This window comes from Saimiri boliviensis, chromosome 12 (assembly GCF_048565385.1).
Source record: "Saimiri boliviensis isolate mSaiBol1 chromosome 12, mSaiBol1.pri, whole genome shotgun sequence".
In the NCBI taxonomy this organism is placed as follows: Eukaryota; Metazoa; Chordata; class Mammalia; order Primates; family Cebidae; genus Saimiri; species Saimiri boliviensis.
Genome location: NC_133460.1, coordinates 94,101,820 through 94,119,707, shown reverse-complemented (window position 1 = coordinate 94,119,707; position 17,888 = coordinate 94,101,820). Strand labels below are relative to the sequence as shown.

The 17,888-nt window shown below is 38.9% G+C and overlaps 1 pseudogene; it reads right to left on the bottom strand.

Moving 5' to 3' along the window:
- Window positions 1-1,857: 1,857 nt before the first annotated feature.
- Window positions 1,858-2,762, bottom strand: LOC101038281 (prohibitin-2 pseudogene; annotated as a pseudogene).
- Window positions 2,763-17,888: the final 15,126 nt, after the last annotated feature.

Below are 17,888 nucleotides of genomic sequence, written 5' to 3'. Positions count from 1 at the left end.
GATAGCTGCCCCTTCCCCCAGGTGCTCTGTCCCATTGAGATCGGAATTTTATCTATAAACCTCTGACTGGGGCTACAGCCTTTCTTTCAGAGATGCCCTGCTCAGTGAATAGGAATCTAGAGAAGCAGTCTGGCCACAGCTGCTTTGCTGTGCTGTGTTGAGTTCTGCCCAGTCTGAACTTCCAGGCCTTTTGTCAGGGGAAAACGACCTACTCAAGCCTCAGTAATGGTTGATGCACCTCCCCTCACTAAGCTTGAGCATCGCAAGTCAACTTCAGATTGCTGTGCTGGCAGTGAGAATTTCAAGCCAGTAGTTCTTAGCTTTCTGGGCTCTGTGGGAGTGGAACCCACTCCCTTTCCAGGAGAGTGAATGGTTCTGTCTCACTGGGGTTCCAGGCACCACTGAGGTACAAACAGAAGCAAAAACAAAAAACTCCTGCAGCTAGCTTGGTTTCTGTACTAACAGCCACACAGTTTTGTGCTTGAACCCCAGGGCCCTGGCAATATAGTCAGGCAAGGGAATCTCCTGGTCTGCAGATTGCAAAAACCATGGGAAAAGTGTCATGTCTGGGTTGGATAACACAGTCCTTCATGGCTTCCCTTGTCTGGGAAAGGGAGGCCTCCACCCTACTCTTTGCACTTCCCCAGTAAGGCAATGCCCCACCCTGCTTTTGCTCACCCTCTGTGGGCTATACCCACTGCCTAGCCAGTCCCAATAAGATGAACAGGGTACCTCAGTTGGAAATGCAGAAATCACTTGCTTTCTGCATTGGTTTCATAGGGAGATGCAGACTGGAGCTGTTTGTATTTGGCCATCTTGCCAACAGTTCTCAATTAGGGAAGTTTTCTTAATTTCTCAAGTATATTTTCTAGGTTGTTTACTTTTACTCTGTTTCTCAGGAATGCTAATAATTCATAGATTTGGTTGATTTACATAATCCCATATTTCTCAAAGACTTTGCTCATTTTTAAAGATCAGTTTTTCTTTATTTTTGTTAGATTAGGTTAAAAAGACCAGTCTTCAAATTCTGAAATTCTTTTTTCTGCTTGGTCCAGTCCATTGAGAAAGCCAATAATTTATTTTGAAATTCTTTAAGTGAGCTTTTCAATTCCAGAAACTCTGATTTTCTTTTAAGATATTTATCTCTTTCTTTATTTTCTGGATAGTTTTAGAAGTTTGTGTTGATTTTCTTTTCTTTTCTTTTTAAGTAATAAAAGTTTATTGAGAATTCTTGGGTTAGGGTTTATCTCTTCTCAGTCTTGAGGAAGGAAACAACACTGTAGGAAATCACTGAAGAATTATACACTGTCCCAACACCCCTGGGCACCACAGGGAGGAGAAAAGTAATTCCACAGAAAAAGGGCTGATCTTTGTCTTTCTTTATCCAGGAGGAGTTTGAAGGATAGCTGCAGGTACAGGTAACTTTTACATGTTACTGGGACAGGGTGAGGCTGTGCTGGGCCCCTAACTGGCTTCTCAAAAAACTGGAAAGCAGGGCCGGGCATGGTGGCTCACGCCTGTAATCCCAGCACTTTGGGAGGCCGAGGCGGGTGGATCACGAGGTCAAGAGATCGAGACCATCCTGGTCAACATGGTGAAACTCCATCTCTACTAAAAATACAAAAAGTTAGCTGGGCATGGTGGTGCGTGCCTGTAATCCCAGCTACTCAGGAGGCTGAGGCAGGAGAATTGCCTGAACCCAGGAGGCAGAGGTTGTGGTGAGCGGAGAATGCGCCATTGCACTCCAGCTTGGGTAACAAGAGCAAAACTCTGTCTCAAAAACAAAACAAAACAAAACAAAAAAACTGGAAAGCAGATGCACTTTCTCTTTGAGGTTGAAATTCTTTGTTACCAGGCTCATTTCTTACCCTTAATGAGGCTGCCATTATTTCCCCAGGTGAAAGTATCATCCTATAGGTTTAGCACAAAATTGTCATCAGTGAGACAGATATAATTCTGTGATGAGATTGTCTTGGAGATGTTCTGGGTTGGCTGAATCTTGTGAATTTGATGTAGCCAGGCTTCTTGCCCAGTGCTTCCCTAAGCATCTTGACAGCCTCAGCTTCACACTTGGCCTGGGCAATCTTCTGCTGGCGGTGTAGCTTTGCTTTTTTTTTTTTTTTTTTTTAACTAAGAACTGGGCATTCTGGGCCTCCTGCTAGACCACTTGTTTGGCCTCTACAGTAGCTATGTACTCTCAGCTAAAGCTCAGCTTGGAGATGGCTAAATCATCCCAGATGAGACTGAAGTCCTTGGCTCTCTCTGTCAGCTCCTATTGAATCAACATGGATAACTGGGCTCACAGTGTAATCGGCTGTGAGGCATTGAACCTGGCCACCACACTTTTGAGCACTTTTTTGACAATGGATGGCAACACTCATTCTTTGTTGTCTAGCCCTAGGTGTTTATATATGCTAGGAAGCTCCTGAACATTGGGTTGAGACACCACTCACAGGGTTCACCATCTGCAGGTCTTTTGAGCCTGCAGAGGAGGAAATTTTTCAAGATCTGGCCAAAATGTCACAGTTAATGGGGTACTGAGACTAGGGGATCCTGAAATGAAGCTTTTGGCCAGGATAGTGTCCTGCTGCATGCCACCAATATGATTAAAGAAGATGGCTGTGTTTGCCTTCCATGGTGAACATGGAGTTGTGGACACCAAAGGCCACAGTGCTAGTTCCCAGCAGAAGCTTCAGTGCCATGACCATGCCTCAGGACTCGGTATGCAGCCATTCCTCTAAATCCTTTAAGTTCTGGGCCATGTCTGATTCTGAGGTTATTGCACCAGAGGTCAGAAGGGAGTGCCAGCCTACCACTACCCAACTCCAGTTTAAGGATTGCACCCTTCACATGAGAGTTCAGGCCTGCAATGCTGGCAGGAGAAAGGTGTACTGATTTTCAACCCTGCCTTGGATACCAGTGAGCTTCCTTGCAATCTATGCTTTACTTTCTTTATCTGCAATTGCCGTGTTTCCATTTTGGTTATGGACCATTGCCGGAAAGCTGTTGTAATCCTTTGATGGTATCATTACATTCAGATTTTTCATGGTGCTAGAATTCTTGCTCTGGTTCCTTCACATCTGGAGATGCTAGCACTTCTAATTTTTGTAATTATTTTCATGCATGTAGAATTTTTTCTTTTTTTTTCTTTCTTTTTATCAGCTGGACACTGCCACAAGGGCAGTTTGCTGGTGTTTTTCTCACTGGGATCTGGGTTCTTTCAGATTCTGGTAGATTACCCTTTGCTTCTTGAATTAAAGCTCACAGCAAGATAGCATATAAAGATCAAGTCTATTTGCAAGGGCTGAGGCATGCTGAATGCCTCTAATCTGCCAATCTTGGGAAAAACAAACTGCATCCTGCTTTCTGTAGTTTGTTAGAAAAGGATTTCAGTGACCTGTGAATCAGTATCAATGACTCCCAAGTTAGAACATTCCATGATTTCTTCCTCCAGTCATTCTTTAGAAAGCATTTTGACCTTTTAAACTGTCACCATGGCTTCCTGATTTTACGCAACAGCCCATAGAAATTTTTAAAAAATCCAGCTCCCATTCATCTTGTATAGGTAAGAAAAGTGGCGGATGGGGAGGGAGAGAGAAAAGAGAGAGCGAGGAGGGGGAGGCTTGTAAATGTTGTTGCTAAACTACATGCCCAGTTGTACAGAAAAAACTAGAACACTTATTTCCCCGAGAGACAATGGACAACAGAATGATTGCCTCAAAAGACTTTGTAATATGTCTTAATGCCTTTGAGTTTGCTTGGATGACTACTTTGTCTTCTAATTCTATTCACTTTCTATGAAAACAGGAGGAAAATAAAAAGAAAATATGTAGGCCGGGCATGGTGACTCATGCCTGTAATCCTAGCACGTTGGGAGGCCGAGGCAGGTGGATTGCCTGAGCTCAGGAGTTCTAAACCAGCCTGGGCAACATGGCGAATCCCCATCTCTACAAAAAATACAAAAAAAGTAGCCGAGTATGGTGACATGTGTCTGTAGTCCCAGCTACTTGGGAGGCTGAGGCAGGAGAATTGCTTGAACCAGGGAGGTGGAAGTTGCAGTGAGCCAAGATCGTGCCACTGCACTCTAGTCTAGGCAACAGAGCGAGACTCCACCTCCATCAATAAATAAATAGAAAATATGTAAATCTAGGTATATTTCAGTTGGAGTACTGGCAGCTTTCAAATTCCAGAGTAAAATTGTGACATTTTAGATTTTCACGGCTAATGATTCTAAGGCATGGACAAAATGGAGGAAAGCAAACCAACAAAAACATCTGGGCTTGACTTTTATGATGAGAAGTCGTGAAGCCCCACGTGTTGAATTTCATAGTTGCCAATCTCCCCAGTCGTCCAACCATCAAAAGACCTATTTACAACCAAGGCAATATTTAACATCTTTAATTCACTTTCTACCTAGGGCTTAGCTAAATGCATGCTGGAGGCTCAGGTGCTGATTCATGGCAGAAGGGAAGAGGCTTGACTCCATACAAAGAAACTGACCAGGCTGAAGGCTGTCCTTTACACAGCTAATATTCCACTCTACTGTGTCCAATTCAGTGGACTGCTGGCATTCTAATTTATTGGGTCTGAAGAATTGACCACTTCGGTCAAATTTTAAAGAGAATTTCCTTTAAACGGAGTAGATGGTCAGACATTTGAATATGGCAGCAGAAACCTAGGAAACAGAGCACCCTAATTTAGGTGGGTAGAGGTCTATGGCTCAATGAAATCAGTCCACTTACAATAAGATGCCAGTGCTGGTAAGTACTAGAACAATATTCATTTCTGCAAGAGACAGGGATGTCAAAGACAGAGTATAATTCTGAGTGCACATCCAAGAAGGTCACTTTAGGATCTGGCTGTAGTATCAATAGGTAACCTTGGTTCAGGGCAAGCAAGCAAAAAAGCTACTGTCCAGTGATAAAGACTAAGTAATCTACCAGAAAGCTGGAGTTGAGAAAGACACTTGGGTGTCTAGAGTCTAGATTCCAGACTTCAGTGTGGGCATACCTGATGCCAAATCTATGGTTGTGAGATCCATTCCATACTCTGTGACCTCCTGGGCTAAAACTGTTGAAACAAAGTACTGTGTAGTTCAAGACTGAGTGAGGAGTGGACAGATCCTGGGGGTAAAAAGCCTAAGTAATTCCAGCGAGAGGGCTTGAGCAGCTACGGACTAAGACAATGGTTCTCCCTGACGAAACACTTTGAGATGGTAACGGAATGTCAACTAAGTTACACCTACCCCCAGGCCATACTTGTAGGGTGCTTATGCTCTGTCAGGCACATATCTTCCAACTTGATCAAGCCCCACTCCACACAGCATCCTCTGCTGTATGTGCTATTGTTAGTAAGATGAAGAAATTGAGACTTAGATGATGGGGCTAGGATGATACAGCTAGGAAATGACAGAAAATGCATCAGTGCTCAAAGGCGAGCAATCTGATGCCAGAACGTATACACCTAACTGCTGTGCATGCTCCCTTCTAGGTGCTGGGACACCCTTGGTGGGCACAGAGCAAAAAGGTGCCCCCGCCTCTGGTGCTAATGCAGAGCCACCCCTCTCACCATCTATTGTTTCAAACCAGGCCTTTTCTTTAAACAGAAAACAGCTTTACTGATACAGGATTCGTATAACATTCATCTATTTAAAGTGTACAATTCAGTAGTTTCTAGTATATGCACAGATATGTGGAACTATCCCCACAGTCAATTTTAGAACATTTTGATTACTTCAATCACATCTTTTAGCTATTCTCCCACTCCCCCATCTCATTCCTCACCCATAGCCTCAAGCAACAATGAATTCACTCTTTATCTCTATAAATTGACTTGTTTTGAAGCCTCATATGAATCGAGTCATATAGTATGTACACATTTGTGACTTTTTTTTAACTTCGTATAATGTTTTCAAATCTCATTTAAGTTGTAGCATGTATCAGTACTTTATTCTTTTTGATGACAGAATAAAATTTTATTGTAGAAATACATCACATTTAGTTTTTGTTTGCGGACATTCAGGTTGTTTCCATCTTTTGGCTATCATGAGTAATGCTACAATAAATATGTTTACAAGTTTTTGTGTGAACACAAACAAACACTTTTTATTTCTCTTGGGTGGAAGAGAAATAAAAACACCTAAGAGTAGAAAATACTTGATCAGATGGTAACTCTAGGTTTAATTGTTTGAAAAATGGCCAGACGGTTTTTCATGGTGGCTGCACCCATTTTACATTCCCAACAGCAATGCGTGGGGTTTCAATTTTTCCACATCCACACCAACACTTCCTATCTGTCTTTTTGATCCTAGCCATCCTAGTGGGTATGAAGTTATATCTCATAGTGTTGATGTGCCTTTCCCTGATGACTAATAGTGTTGAACATCTTTTTATTCATGTGCTTATTAGCCATCTGGAGAAATGGATATTCGGATTTAGATATGTAATTTGCAAATGTTTTCTTCCATTTGATGGATTGCCTTTTTATTTTACTGATGGTGTCCTTTGCAACACCAAAGTTTTTAATTTTGATGAAGTCTCATTCATTTTTCTTTTGTTGCTTATGGCTTCTATTTCATATCTAAGAATTCTTTGCCAAATCCAAGTTATGATTTGCTCCTATGTTTTCTTCTAATTTTACAGTTGTAGCGTCTACATTTAGGTCATTAATCCATATTGTTTAAATATGGATATACGGGGCATGTTACTTTCCTGAATTCTAAGAGAGTCCCTAAGATTGTATAAATAGCAGATACTAGCCATAGGCAGCGGTTCATGCCTGTAACCCCAGTACTTTGGGAGGCCAAGGCAGGAGGACTTCCTGAGCCTATGAGTTTGAGACCAGCCTGGGGAACACAGTGAGACCTTGTCTCTACAAAATATAAACAAAATTAGCCGGGTTTGGTGGCATGTGCCTGTGGTCCCACCTACTTGTGGGGCTGAGGTGGGAGGATCGCCTGGGCCCAGGAGATTGATGCTGTAGTGCCACTAAATATGAAATAGGAAATATGATGACTAAAAGCTGTACTGAGTAATGTGTCTGAAAATCATAAACAAGTGATATTTAAGTGGTAAAATGTCTCTTCGGTGCTGGAGTAGATATAGGTGGTAAAGGAGAGATAAAGACCAATACTGATATCTGGGTTTCTAGAGTGCAGTGCCATTCCTCAAGATATGGGAGAGGGCCTGTGCCATGGACTGAATGTTTGTGTTTCTCCAAAATTCATATGTTGAAAACGTAATCACCAATGTGATCATACTAGGAGATAGGTCCTCTGGGAGATGATTTTATTATGAGAGAGGAGACCACGTGAATGGAATTAGTGCCCTTTTAAATGAGACCCAGAGTGCTGCCTTTCCCCTTCCACCACGTGGGGAAAAAGCAAAAAAGCACCTACTGTGAGCCAGCAAGTGGGCTCTCACCAGACACCAAACCTGCCAGCACCTCGGTCTTAGACTTCCCAGCCTCTAGAACTGTAAGAGATAAAATTCTGTTGTTTATAAGGTATCCAGTTTATGGTATTTGCTATAGCAGCCTGGACAGACTGAGAAAACCTGTTTGGGGATAAATGACCATAAGTTTACTCAAATTTATTGGATTTAATATACATTTTAAACATTTAAGAAGAAATATGTGGGGATCCTGTGTATCTGGAACTTGGAAGAGGATTTTTTTTTTAGCTGGGAATATACCTAGGAGTCCCATCATGAAGATAAAACTATCTATGGGAAAATATAAACCAAAACAGGGCCTACATTTAAGCCTTCATAGTTTTTAAATCTTTAAAGCCAGATTAGAATAGTAAGAGCTAAAAAAGAAGATTTAGAAGGAATGGCCAGCAAGGTAGAAGAAAATCCATGAGGGAATGGGAAAAGAGAAGTCAAGGGGGATGAGAATTTCAGGAAGGAGGGTGTTTTCAACAGTATCAGATGTTACTGAGAGGCCAAGTGAAATGAGGTCTTAGAAGAGCCCTCAAAATGCAAGGAAGGTCATTGTTGATCTTAGAGCAGTTTTGATAAAGCGGAGCATGTTGAAGACATGCTGGAGTGAATAAGAAGTGGAGATGGTGAGGTTTTTAATTTGCTCAACTGAATGGCAATACCATTACCTAAGATGGTAAAGAGGTCCGGATTGAGTCCTCATTTGAGACAATTAGTTTGAAGAAAAGACAGAGCAGTAGCCAGAGGAGAATATGTGATTCAACTAAGTTATTTCAATTTTTTTTTGAATGATGGAAGTGATTTTAGCATGTTCGAAAGCTCACAGGAAATGTGAGTTAGAGAAATTAAAGGTATAGGTGAGGAGATTACTAGTAGGTTAAGGCTTTAATAAGGCAAGTAGTTATGGGATTCAGAGTACGGGTAGAGGGTATGTATTTAATAATGGGAACAGCTCCTCCATGTAATGGGTGGGATGGGGGATAGAATAAAACGGGATGAAATGGGAGGAGAGATGGAAAGGGGAATAAAACGTATAGGTGTACAAATGTGATGGGTGGGAGTTCTAAATAGAAAACTAGATTTAAGTGGTTGGATTTTTGATGGCATGTTAAAGGCTCAATGATCACACATTTACAAAGTTTCTAAGCTGCCTGGTTGGGTAATTTTCCTGAGCAGTGCTCAGCAACTTGAGGGCAAACATAAGGTAGGCAGAGAAGGAGGTTCAACTAGGAGGGTGTATGGTATGCCATTCAAGAGAATCCAAAAATTGGTATTTTTGCCTCTAATACCACAAACTTGTTCTGGACTCTTATATGAATTGAATCATGTAATATGTACACATTTGTGACTTTTTAAAAAGCTTAGTATGTTTTCAGGTATCATTTATGTTGTAGCATGTATCAATACTTTATTCTTTTTGATGATCAAATACTATTTTATTGTAGAAATATATCACATTTAGTTTTTCTTGTGGACATTCAAGTTTCCACCTTTTGGCTATCATGAGTAATGCTATGATAAATATTTGTATACAAGTTTTTGTGTGAAAACAAACACAACTGTATCTTAATATAACATTATGTTACGGGGTGCTATAGAAATGAACTTTTGAGGGTTTCTAATTTGTTGTTATTTTAAACTAGGTTTTGGCAAATCTGGTATTTCTAAAAGGTCCTGATAGTCCCTATAAGCTAGCATAGGTAATGGCAATTGATTCTGTTATATAGAAAGAGTATTGTCATATCATAATTATTAATAATCACGGGCACTGTCTTCAATTGATAGTTCATTCTGTGTCAGGCTTTGTTGGAGCATTGCAGGTTTTTCCCCAACTCTCACAATGGCAACATTATGATTATCTTAACTTAGAGTTCAAGACATTTATAAAGAATTCGAATGATTTTTCAAGCTAATGCATCAAAATGGTAGAAATGGAATTTGTATCCAGGGACACATGACACAAAAGCCCACTGCACTACCTCTCTGCAAGCTTCCATGAGTTACGCTCTCCAGTTCTTCCAGAACCAAATAGAACATTTTCCACAAAATATATTCCATCTTGCTTGGCCACTGTCTGGATGTTTTAGAATCTTTTCACTTTAGAAGGTGAGACTCACTTGTTTTATCTCATTAGAAAGGCAACTTGCCCCATAGCTTCCATATTTTTAGAACCATCTCTTTTTACATTTTCCCTTTGATCACTTTTACTGTGAAAGATTCTTTTTCTCACTGTCACTATATAAATTGAGATGATCTTTATTATTTTATATTCGATCTTAATTTTTGTTGTATTTTAATAGATAATACACATATATGACACAAAATTTAAAAGAATATTTGGAAAAAACTATTTTTCCCTCCACTCTTTCCCCTAGTCACCCAGTTCCTCTATCTAAAGACCACCATCATGAGAAGTTTTAAAAATCTATACTTTAAAGGTTGCTTTAAGCATTTATATATTCCTGAATCTTAGAGACTGTAAGACAGTAATTGTTGTTTTAAGTCACTGTGCTTGAGGATAATTTTATACAGTCATAAGTAATTAAAACAGATTTTTGTACCTGGAAATGGGGTGCTGTCATTACAAATAACAACAAGCACAAGTTCAGCATTGCAACTGGGCAGTGGAGGAGGCTGGATGGATTTGGAGGAGTATGTTAAAGAGAGCTTAAGTTGCCTGAACAAACTGTTAACAGAAATCAGAATTTCTGCCTCAAAGGGTTATGAAATCATGTTATTGGATACTAGAGGAAAGGCGGGTGACCCTTATTATGTAATGGCAGAAAACTTAGCAACACTGTCTGCTGCAGTAATATGGAAATTAGAAAATGAGCCTAATTAAGTGAGTTATCTTGCTAAGGAGATTTCCAAAGCATTGAATGTATTGCCTGCTTTATACTTTTGCTTATAATAAAATATGAAAGGAGAGAGGAAAAAAAATTGAGGAAAGTATTGTCAAGCAAAAGGGAGCCAGAATTTCATGTTTGTGAAAATTCTCAGCCCTTCTAGCTAGAAAATGATGCTAAGATTAAGAAATAGCTTTGAAGCAAAAATCAATTCGGGGTACTTCCAGAAAAATATGTTTTAGAGAGGAAGCCAGGAACCTTATGTAATACATCTCAGAAAGATCAAAGGTGGTGCTTCAGAGTACCATTCAGCCTTTAAAAGACCCATTAGAAGAGATCAAGAATGTACCTCACAGAGCCTCTCAATAAGATCATAGGAATCCTAAGAAACCTAAAAATTTTCCTCAAAGACATTTGTGGGTGTGGCTTTTACCTAATGCGATTCACAGGAGTCACACAAAGTTTTTGAGAGACTTTTTTCAGTAGGAAGAATGCCCATTTGGACTGGAAGGGAAAAACAAGAGTTCAAAATGCAAAGAGGGCATTAGATCACCAAAACTCTACAAGGCAGGAAATAAACTGAGAAAACTATTCAGGTGAAATGAAAGGCAAAATAACTCAAAGGTTGAAATCAGGGGCACAGAGAGTAAAGCCAAAGTCATGGAGAATTATTCTCAACCCTGAAACCCAATTAAGGAAGTTTCAAGATCTGGTTGAATTTTATAATTGCTATGGATGAGTGACTTTTTTTTTTTTTTTAACTTTCATTTTCCTTCTTTTTGTGCAGGATTTCTACAGCAGAAATGCTTTGACTGTCCCATCATTGTTGACGGTTTGGGAGACACATAACCTCTTCATTTTCACAAGTCTGCAGGAACTGTTCCTCAGGAGTTGCAGTTCTTAGCTTCACCTGAGGAGCCTCATCTACATCTGACATTCTTTCGATTGTGAAATTCTGGGTTTTGTTCAGGGGTAAGTTTTGAGAACCTTGAGAGGGAATGAGTATATTTTACATGTGGGCAAGATGTGAGTCAGTGGGAACCAGAGTGGACTGTAATAGCCCTCAGAGTTCACCTCCTAGCATTCATACCTGTGTATAATTATCTACCCTTGAGTGTAAAGTAGACTTATCGACTCAATTCTAACTAATAAAATATGGCAAAAGTGACAGGGTAATATTTTTTAAATTCAGTTCCAAAAAGACTGTGACTTCTGTTTTGATGGACACCTCCCTTCCACTCCCTATTTCCCGCTACTGTCTCACTCTCTCATTCTCTGTCTCTTAAAGCTCTTTCCCTGGGAAGCAAGCTGCCATATTGTCAGTACCCTTCTGGAAACACTCATGTGGAGAGAATCTTACATCTCTGGCCAACAACCAGCATGAACCTGAGGCTGCCAACAGGCATTAGAATGAACTTGGAAGAGGATCCTCACAAGTTGAGCCTCGAGATGACTGGCAGCCCTGGCCAATTCCTTGATTGCTTGTTAGAGACCGTGAACTAGAAGCACTCAGCTAAGCTGCACCCAGATACTTGACTCACAGAAACTTTGAAATAATAAATGTTGTTTTAGAATGGCAAATTTTGAAGTGATTTTTATACAGCAATATATAACTATTATTATAGAAACTGTTGAATAAGGGGCAATCAAAGAAATAGGGCTTGTTGATGAGGTAGTGCAGACATACCTATCATTATCAAATGACAGCTATAAGGCATAACACAATGGCTCTTTTAGTGTCATCCTAGGACCAGTGTAAGTGATTATAGATACACATATCATAGATATCATAGGGAGGTTTAGCAAGCTGAACACTTGTTAGAACAGTGATTTTCCATTCTGCTTACACATTAAATCACCCTGGGAACCTTTAAAGTACAACACTGATGTCATGATTCTATGCCAAATCCATAACATAAAAATTTTTATACTTTAGTCCTGAACCTTGGCTTTTATTAAAATGTTTCAAGTGATAGGAATATGTGGGCCATTTTAAAAAGAACCGCTGAGGTAGCCAGTTGCATCTCTTCATTATGAACCTCAAATATACTTCTCTACTTATGATTTTCTAAGAAATTGTGTTAATACATAATTTTTGGAAATCATTTCGTGTTTATCCTCATTATAGTCTCTACTTAGGTACTACCACTACTCAGGATGAGACTGAGACCTTGAACAAACAATTTAACTTCTTTGGCCACAGTACTTTTTATCAATAAAATAAATGTATAGACCAAGCTTGTCCAACCCATGGCCATGGGCTTCATGCAGCTGAGGACTGCTTTGAATGTGACCCAACACAAATTTGCAAACTTTCTTAAAACATGATGAGACTTTTTTGGTGATTTTTTAAAAGCTCATCAGCTATCATTATTCTGTTAGTGTATTTTATGTGTGACCAGGACAATAATTCTTCTTCCAATGTGACTCAGGGAAGCCAAAAGCTTGGACACTCCTGGTATAGACTGAATGACTGATTTTATAAATTCTTTCTGTATTTTTTTATGCTACAGTAATAAGTTTACACAAATAGTGGTTTAAAACAACACAAATTTATCATCTGGAAGTTCTTGAAACCAAAAGTCTGACAGAGCTCTCACCTTGCTAAGATCAAGATGTTTGTAGGGCTGATTTCCATTCTATAAGCTCCAGGGAAAATCCATTTCCCTGCTCAATCAGGTGTTGGCAAGATTCAGTTCTATGCAGTTGTAGGCCAGAGATCTCTATTTCCTTGCTGGCTGTAGTTGGACACTGACATTAGCTCCTAGAGGCTTCCCTCTGTTCCTTGTACATAATCCTTTACATCTCAGACCCAGCAAAGAGATGTGAAATCCTATTCATGTTGCTATCTTCAGACTCACTTTTCTGCTTTCCATTTTAAAATCTGACTGCAGCTGGGAAAGGTTCTCCTCTTTTGATGACTTGTATGATTAGATTGGGCCCACCTGAATAATCTAGGATACTCTCTCCATGTCAACCTTAAACTTTAATCATTCTGCAAATTCTTTTTTGGCATGTTAGATAATATAGTCACAGGTCCTGAGCATTAGTGTGTGGATATCTTTAGGGGCCATTGTTCTGCGTCTCACCATTTCCATATGTATCTAAGAGCCTAACTTGAGATTAGTAGCATCATCTATGGCAGAGGGCAGGGGCCTATCACCTCCACTTGGTACAAGTTTTTCAATGCCACATACCTACACCCCAGGAGATACTAACATGCTACCCTGGCCACCTCTACTACTCTCACCATAGTCTAGAAACTACAGAAAAGCCAAAGTTGTCTAAGTCAGTAACTATAATCTATATTTAGTCCTTTCATATGGCTGCTTTAAATTTTCACCCAGTCAGTGCCCAAATGAGAACGTTGCCAGTCCTCTAAGCCAAGTTTCCAGAGTTGAAAGATGACAGATGGATTCATTCATCCAGTGTGGTATCGTTAAGTCATCAAGCTTTAAAGTTAAGAATCTGAGTTTTAATCTTAGCTTTCTCATTCACTCAGCTGTGTGTTGCAGGGCAAATTGTGCTCTAGGCCAACAGTCTCCTGAGTCTTAGTTCCCTGATGTGTAAAACAAGGTCAATGATAATTCTTGCAGGGTTGTATGAGGAATAAATAAGAGTTCATATAAAGCAAATAACAAATAGCTTAGTACAGGGTCAGCACCTCACTGCCATCCAAAGAACGTTTTTTAAGAGCACTATGTTGTGTTAGCTGATACGATGGCTGTGAAGATATGTTGGAGATACCATGCTTCTAAACCATATATGTAGTAATTTTGAAAGCTCTGCAGTGAGGGGAGAAAGAACTTTCTTTCTTTCCTGGGCTCATGGAAAGTCTCATGGAGGGAAAGCCCGGAAGGCTTACTAGATAGTGACAGATACAAGTAGGGCAATGGATATGGCCACCTTTGGCTTGATGGAGAAGTGTGTTGTTTCCACAAAAAATAGGAGTGGAACTCCTTGCTGACAGATTAATTTCTCTCTACTTGCTAAAAGAAATAAAAAATACTTCTTATTCTCTGCAAACCACATCTGGATAATACATAAGTCTAACAAAAAGCAGTTCTTTCCTACTTGGTCATCCCCCGAACTGAAATGCTCTTTCCGCTTCTTAAAGAATCAATACAAATGACCTCCTCTCACAACCCTTTTCTGATTCTCACAGGCAGAATCAGTTTCTCCCTTCTCTGTACTTTCCTGAATCTCTGTACAGATTTTTATTGTTGTACTAACATTACAGTACAGTTATACATACATTTCTTACTCCCTTCTTCTCTGTAAGAAAGAATGCATTCTTCCTGAGGTTTCATTTTACTTACCCAAAAAGGAGTCACTTTTGTTCACCTTATGCCTGGCACCAAACATGGTGCTTGGAACATGGTCATAGTTGGATGTTTATGAAATGAATGTTCACAGTTAACTGCATTGACTCTGAAGACAGACACATTAGGGCCCCTAAGAAGAGAACAAAGAGGCCTTTCTCTGCCAAAATTCCAGATGCTTTCCTAGGCATTGTTCAAGTTGATTCAGAGTTTAAGTCATGTACAAAAATAATACCCAATCACTTAACAAGAATGATAAAGAAAAATTCTGAAGCTTTGTCTTTTCCTCTTATGATAAACTTAACTAAAAAGACACTTTAAAATAGTCCAGAATTCAAGATACCAACCTTTTCAGAAAAGCAAATACTGAGGGAATTCATTACCACCAGACCTGCCTTACAAGAGTACCAAAAAAAAAAAAAAAAAAAAAAAAAGGCACTAAATAAGGAAAGACTGTTACCAGTCACTATGAAAACTCGAACTCAGAACTCAAGTACACAGGCTAATGACACTATTAAGCAACCACACAAATCTGCATAATAACCAGCTAACAATATGATGACAGGACCAAATTCACATATATCGATACTAACCTTGAATGTAAACAGGCAAAATGCACAGAGTGGCAGACTGGATAAAAAAGCAAGACCCAATGGTATATTGTCTTCAGAAGACCCATCTCACATGCAATAACATCTATGGGCTTAAAGGGATGAAGAAAAATCTGTGGATCAAATGGAAAACAGAAAAAAGTAGGGGTTGCAATCCTAATGTCGGACAAAACAGACTTTAAACCAACATATATATTTAAAAAATGAAGACAGGCATTACATAATGGTAAAGAGTTTGATTCAATAAGAAGACATAACTATACTAAATATGTACCCAATGCAGGAGTACCCAGATTCATAAATCAAGTTCTTAGAGATCTATGAAGAAACTTCCACAAAATAATAGTGGCAGACTTCAACAGCCAACTCTCCGTATTAGACGGAACATCAAGACAGAAAATTAATGAAGATATTTAGGACCTGAGCTCAACACTGGACGAAATGGATCTGATAGACATCTGCAGAACTCTCCAGCCCAAAACAGAATATACATTCCAAAATCATCACACAATTGGACACAAAACAATCCTCAGAAAATTAAAAATCTTACCAACCGCATGCTCGGACCACAATGCAATAAAAATAGAATAGAAGGAAATCACTCATAACTATATAATTACATGGAAATTAAATGACCTGCACTTGAATGATTTTTGGGTAATTAATAAAATTAAGGCAGAAGTTGAGTTATTTGAAACTAATAAGAACAAAGATACAACACACCAGAATCTCTGAGAAATAGCTAAGGCAGTATTAAGAAGAAAATTTACAGCTGTAAACCCCCACATCTAAAAGTTAAAAAGATCTCAAATTAACAACTAACATTACAACTAGAAGAACTAGAGAAGCAAGAGAAACTAAGCCAAGAGCTCCCAGAAGATAAGAAATAATCAAAATCAGAGCTGAACTGAAAGAGACTGAGATATTAAAAACCATAGAAAAGATTAATGAATCCAGGAATTGGTTCTTTGAAAAAATTAATAATATAGACAGACTGCTAGCTAGACTAATAAAGAAGAAAAGAGAGACCTTTCAAATACACACAATTAAAAATGACAAAGGGGACATTACCACTGACTTTACAGAAATACCTATAACCATCAGAGACTACTATAAACACGATTATGCCATTAGAAAATGAAGAAACAGATAAACTCTTGGACACATACATGCTCCCAAGACTGAATCAGGAAGAAATTGAATCCCCGAATAGACCAAAAACAAGTTCCAAAATTGGATCAGTAATAAATGACCTGCTAACCAAAAAACCCACGAAAATAACAAACCTAAGACCAGAAGGATCCACAGCTGAATTCTAACAGATATACAAAGAATAGCTGGTCCCATTCCTGCTAAAACTATCCCCAAAAAATTGAGGAGGAGGGACTCCTCAACTCATTCTATGAGGCCAGCATCATTCTGATACCAAAACCTGGCACAGACACAACTAAACAAAGAGAAAACTATATATTGATATCTTTGATGAACATAGATGCAAAAATCCTCAACAAAATACTAGCAAACTGAATAGAGCAGCACTTTAAAAATCAAATTCATCATGATCGAGTAGGCTTTATCCTTGGAAGGCAAGGTTGGTTCAACATATACAAATAAATAAACATGATTTGTTACATAAATAGAACTCAGGAGAAAAACCACATGATTGTCTCAATAGATGCAGGAAAGGCTTTTGATGAAATTCAACATTCTATCATAAAACCCTCAGAAACTTAGGCACTGAAGAAACATACTTCAAAATAACAAGAAACATCTATGGCAAACCCAGAGCTAACATCATACCAAATAGGCAAAGCTGGAAGCCCTCCCCTTGAAAACCAGCATAAGACAAGGATGTCTTCCCTCATCACTCCCATTCAACAAAGTATTGGAAGTCTTGGCCAAATCAGTCAGGCAATAGAAAGAAATAAAAGGCATCCAAATAGAAAAAGGAAGTAAAACTATCCCTGCTTACAGATGGCATAATTCTATATTTAGAAAGCTCCATAGCCTCTGTCCAAAAGCTGCTTGAGCTGGTAAACAACTTCAGCCAAGTTTTAGAATACAAAGGAAAAGTACAAAATTGTTGAATTCCTGTACACCAATGACATCCAAGCTGAGAGCCAAATCCAAAATACAATCCCATTTATTATTGCCACAAAAAGAATAAAATATCTAGGAATATATCTAACCACAGATGTGAAAGATATCTACAATAAGATTAAAAAACACAGCTCAAAGAAATCAGAGTTGACACAAGAAATAAAAAAATTACATGCTTATAAATAGAAATAATTCAGTATCATTAAAATGGCCATACTACCCAAAGAAATTTACAGATTCAATGCTATCAAACTACCAATGATTCATCACAGAACTAAAAAATATATATATATTTTAAAATTCATATGGAATCAAAAAAGAGCTCAAATAGTCAAGGCAATTCTAAGCAAAGAGAACCTGAAGGCATCACATTACCTGACTTCAAACTATACTACAAGGCTAAAATAACCAAAATAGCATTGTAATGGTACAAAAATAGATACATAGACCAATGGAACAGAATAGAGATCTGAGAAGTAAAGCTACATACCTACAACCATCTGTTTCTTTGACAAAGCTGACAAAAACAAGTAATAAGGAAGAGACTCTCCTTTCAGTAAATGGTGCTGG